The following is a 6089-nucleotide window of genomic DNA, read 5'->3' on the forward strand; positions in this document are numbered from 1 at the left end:
AAGTGTGGTGTGGACTGTCATTATCAGAAATGTCCTATTGCCTCACCTTTTAATGCATTCAACACATAAAATGTTCTGAAATGTTTCAAGAGAACTCAAATCATTGGATAAATTAGATGTATTAACTGCCCTTCACTGATTAGTATCAGTAATGTCCACTTGAATTACAGTGTGCTTTCAAATATTCATCAAGACTTTGTTGAATGTAGTCAAAAAACATTTACATATTGAACTTTAGAACCCAATGAAATATTTACCCTAACATGAAATATTCTAGGAGAATATGTAAATAGATGGAAGTATTCAGTTAAAACCAAATATCTAAATTAAAGCACTAGTTTCAATGTAAACTTCATCCTCGTTGTCAGGTTTACTTCAGTTGATATACAGAGGAACCAAGCAAGGTTTTGTAGTGTTTTGAACATTCTATTGAAAACTATTAAAGAAATCAAAGTTCTGTATTATGAGTGTTAATTGTGATTATTAAAGGAAGATTTTACTTCTGCCACAATCAATATGGTTTTTTTAAAGCCATGCTTTATGTAAATCATTTTAAATTCAAGACTCATACTAAATCCTCTCGTTATTTAGTCCTCTTGTTATTTCTCAGTTTGACTATACGCCATTGCAGTTTTATCCACTAGATGTCGCTACAAGCCTAAACTTACATTTTTAAGTCGACAAGTAGAGTTTACTATCATCTCCCTGCATCACCTGGCATTAAAGGATCAGAACAATCTGGGATCTACATTATCAATAATAAGTATTACTGTTTAAAATCATCTGCACATTCTGTACATCTATCTTGGTGTCTTGGGTTGAGTCTTGCAGCGACCAAAGACACTTCTTTAGTAACTGATTTTTAGAAACGTACTAGAGAGAAAGAGAGAAATGTTCATTAATTTTAAATATCTACTGTACATAACACGGAAATGAATACAAATATATGTGTATGAGAGAAAATAATATGGATTCTGTTCATTCTTCCTGCTTTTTCTGCAGTCTTAACATTTAAACTCTTGACAGGCCTCTCCCACTAAGAGCTGACTCAGAAATGTATCTCAGCTCTTCATTTATTTAATTTCCTCCTTTTGCCACTGACTCCAGTAAGGATGAAGCATTTGGAGGGCAGCCAAGCTCACTGCCTCGTCTGCTGGGGAATCCAAAGATACTGCATCTATGCATCATAGCACTGTTGGAACAGAAGAGCTCATTTTATTTCCAGGAACTGCTGTACTTTCTGTTTGAGGTGGTTAGGTCATTGAACATTATCAGCTTGGAGTTGAAGCACCTAAACAGAATGAGGGTGAGCGAAGTGAGTGTGCAAACATGCAAGAACAAGACAGAGAGAGAAGCAAAGCTGTGGGATATCTAATCACAGGTTGATATTGCTGTTAACTTCACTGCAAAATAAACTGAAATTAATCAGCAATCAGAATCAATGGAAAACAGCTCTGATGTTTCATCACAACCATCAATACCAGCAAGAATTTCTGGCTCAGAACTAGAAAATAATAAAAGACTTCTGATATTTAACCACAACAGCCAAACAAACACACCCCTCCCTTCAGTGCTCCTTCAAAATCTCCGCTCAACTGTCAGTCGACACGTATTAATGGTTTGTACATATATCATTGAGTATCATTTTATAGTTTAAATGTTTTATCCCTCAGTGTTTTAAAAACATTCCTGCTTTGACATTTTGTAATTTTTAATGGCCTGTTTGCGCACAGCTTCCGTCTTCTGTGAGGTAGCAGGTTACTGAGGTAAATTTATAATTGATAATTCACCATGTTGGACTCATTTCAGTTACTAGAGATTGGCAATGTCAACATGATCAGTTTCACACTTAGAATTTTCATGTTTTCTAAACATTAACATCTAAACAGTTGGTGTTCAGGTTGATACAACTGGTAATGCATCACAACAGAGCATGTATGCATTAAAAATGAATACAGAATTGATTAACAAAAGATTCTTCATAAATGACAAAGCACACCGTCTCTGATAAACCTTTTTCAAATGATTATTTCTTAAATGAACCTTACAGGCAGCACCAAACTACATCAGTCCTGACAGATATCCTTAAGCCACTAATAAACTACCTTTTTCCTGGGGGTCTTACTGGGGAAACGAATGTGGGTGGGACTTCCACCGGAAGTAGTTCTATAGCATTCCCTAGCTCTGGCTGCAATTATTGCAGGCCCTGTTTACAGCTGGAAATAAGACGAGTTTCGGATGATCCGATCACAAATGGTCAGCGCTAAATATAGTTGTAAACGGGTTGCAAAGTGTTTTGTGATTGGATCACAAAAAACACATACAGGGGTAGTCAAAAACCACATCGCATTTCAGGTTTAAAACGGCACCCTGATGTCCTGGACAGCAGCAAAGCACCACCTCTCACCTGTCAATCACCCGCTGAACAAATGTTTAAACTTGCGTGTGGATTTAAAAGTAAATAACTGTCTGATCGGAAAACTTGAAAAAGCGATTACATACCCAAAGATGAGAACTTGACAACGGAAGTAATGCCCATATTTCTCGCTAAGAATCACGGGACATAGGAAAAAGTTGGATACTTCCATTTGCCATTTACAAACATATACTGAAGGTAGGCCTAATACTTAACAAATTAGTAGCTAGTTCATCAACATTTAAATCTATTAAATCAAACTTTCATGACACTCATAACTACATTAATATATTTTTTCAATTTTACCTGTCTATAGACCTATTCACAGACTGTGATGACGTGTTTTTGCCTTATTTAGCAGCGTAAATCTAGCAAAAAATGTTATATGATAATTTTTTTAAATATTGAGTGTAGGTTTATAACATTATGCTTAATGTTATATTACCTTGGAAATACAGTGGTTTAAAAAAATTAATTACCACAGCTGCGCGTGGGTTTCTATTACAGCTGCTGAGAGAAAGACAGTAAATTTGTCATCTTCTTCCATCTGACTGTCTTAATCTACCGCTCTCTATTTTTTTTCTTCTTCTGGAAAGTCATTTAAATGTAATAGTGGATTTTTTCTTTTGTTCTTGGAGCAAATGGGTAAGTGAAAATAATATTTTCTGTGGTCTCTCATTCACCGCTGTCGAAGTTTACCCTGCAATTGTTTACTTGCGCGTTCCAAAACCTGGAGTGTGAAAAAGGTCTATTAAGTGTTGTATAATGCAATAATGCTTAAAGGTGCACCAAGTTCTTGTTCATGTCATCTTAGACTTATACTGACACCTAGTGGCCTGGATGCAGCATCATTCAAACGCAATAGTTTTCAGTTACTGATGCCAATGTCAAAATTCACAATTCACAGTCAGCCATGATTACTTTAATCAATGAGTGAAAGTGTCTAATAACAGGATGGTTACTGAGATTAAGCAAGTAGTATTTGGCTACTCATGCAAATTTAACATGGCAGGCCCCATGTGCGGACCCTCTCCATGTAGAATAAAACAGCTTTTATAAGGTTACTGATATGACTGTCTTTTTTAATGAGAAAAAAATAACTTGGAGCACCTTTAATGGGTTATTCATAAAAGTTATACAATGTTAATATATTTTATATAACATAAACTACCACAAAGAAGCAATTCTGCATCTGAAAATGCTTGTTTTTCGATGAAAATATGCGCCAGACCAGTGTTTTCCAACATTTATACCTTGAAGCCCCCTCTACTTATGTATAAGTCTACACATACAGTATTTCACTGCCATGGATGCTATGCTAAGTGTTTGCTCATGTGTGCGTGCGAGAGAGCACAATCATCGATGGCCGTGAGAAATGCAAAATTATGATTATAATACAATGATTTTTGGGAATGTGCATTGCCACAGATTTTGCATAACCGCAATAGACATGATACTTGATACATTTGTAGTGGTTGACATTTCTACTGGTCTATTACACACTGAAGCAAAGCCATGCAGCTGCTTGATGGTCTCGTTATAAAGCATCAACAAGTTATGCCATTTTAAGAGGTTTTTACAATCTTGCAGTGCGTGGTTATGATGTTATAGAATTTTCATGACCATTGAAGATCCAAGAAAAAGAAACCCACAAGCACTTGTCCACGCGACAGCCAGCGCACCTGCGTTAGAAGCAGAATACTGTATACTGTAATACTTTGGTGTGCGTCATCCTCACGCAGTTGTGCAAAGAGGCTGTTATTGGTAGTGACATTTCATGATTTAAAAAAAAATAAATATATGTTTGAGATTTTGCTTATCACATTGAGTTAGACGAAGACGCTGACATGCCGTTTACTGTTATTGTGTATATTGTGGATTCGCACATTTTAATTTGACTATTTGAATTTGAATTTTTTTCTCTCAGAATCTTGCGTGAGTACGAGATTAATCCGTCATTATTCAAAACACTGTCCGTGACTGCAATAATAAGTTCATAACTTTGGGCGTAGATCAGCTGTTACTCGGGCCGGTGCGTCCAAATAATTTTTTGCATTTACAAGCAGTAATTTTCACTCGCAATTGCGAATAAAACACTCGCACTGTAGAGCCCTGATTATTGTAAATAATTCACGAAATTTACAGTATCTTAACTGTGTAAATGAAATGGTATTTGCCATTATTATCTTTAATAAAATACATATATTTAGGAAGTCTATTTTTGACCTCTAATGGGGGGTCCCTAATCCCCCCTCCCCAGCCCCCCCAGCCACCCCTGGCAAGCCTGCATAGTGAGTCAATAACACAAAAGGGGCCGGATGCACCAGCTATACGTAAGTTACAACTTAGCCTAGTTGTGGCGTAAATGGGCACTAAGTCAGAATTTACGCACTACAAAATATTTGAGTGTTGCACCATTAAACTTAGGTAGAACGTAACCCTACGTATGAACTAAGGGGTCGTTTACACAGCAACGTTTTCAACTAAAAACGGAAAACTTTTTATGCATTTTGGCTGTTCGTATACATAACAACGGCGTTTTGGAGCCTGAAAACGCAAACTTTCAAAGTGCAAGTTTTTGAAAATGCTGCCATTATCGTCTCCGTGTAAACATACAAAAATGCGAATTTGTGAAAACGATGAGGTCATGTGCACACGTATTACGTGTTCAGTCTATAGGCATGTGCGCGAGTACTTCAAAACAACACGCGAGATATTGAAAAGTACAATGGCGGACTACAGGACTGTGTTTGTGCTGCTCAAGATTTTGAGTTTATTGACACTTCTCCAGCAAAATAATTGTAGTAATAATGCAACCTCATCGTCCGTCCAGACAAAATTGCTCGATGCTTTCGCCATCTTCATTGTTTGTATTCACTGCTCTGTGGAAGAATGCTTATGTGCGCAAGCGCATAGTGTTTCTTTACAAAGTGACATCGCCAACTACTGGCCTGGCATGCATAATACAGCGTTTTTAGTCGTTTTCGCGGATCTGTGTGAACGGGGATCGTTTTGACAGCGTTGTTGTCTGTACGTGAAACTTTTCAAAAACGCAAAGGATCATTATCGTGTAAACATACCCTAAATAATTAAGGAAGACTCCGACCAGGAGTAACGGTTGAAATAAAATGCAGACTGATATTTTATGTCATCAATGAGCTCATGTTTTGCGTGACAGGCTTCAATCCTTTCGACATATAGTATGATGTTGACATTTACACTTGTTTACATTTACGAGAGAGAGAAAAAAAAAACGTTTAAGCAGCTCTTCAGCATGAAACCGATCTAACGGTGCCGTTTTCAGGGTGCGTCACCCAGTATCATGTTTCAACACATTCAAATATATATACGATTTTAAAATGAATATATGTCTATTTTTCCAGCCTGTTGTATTAGTATTTATCACCCCTTATTTATTTTAGATACAGTTCCTATATATTGTTATTTACATACTATTTATCAAATCTACTTTTATTACATATCGTATTTTAATGGGGATATAATTTATTACAGCTGACAGTTACGTGAGCAAACAAGGTTTGAACATCAACTGTAACAAGATCAAACTGAAATTGACGGCTTTTTAACAGTTCTGTGTACAAATTTGAAGGCTGCTTATTGAATCAAAATAAACGTCATATTATGCAACTATACATTACTTTATGGAGAGCTT

This window comes from Myxocyprinus asiaticus, chromosome 24 (genome assembly GCF_019703515.2).
Source record: "Myxocyprinus asiaticus isolate MX2 ecotype Aquarium Trade chromosome 24, UBuf_Myxa_2, whole genome shotgun sequence".
NCBI lineage: Eukaryota > Metazoa > Chordata > Actinopteri > Cypriniformes > Catostomidae > Myxocyprinus > Myxocyprinus asiaticus.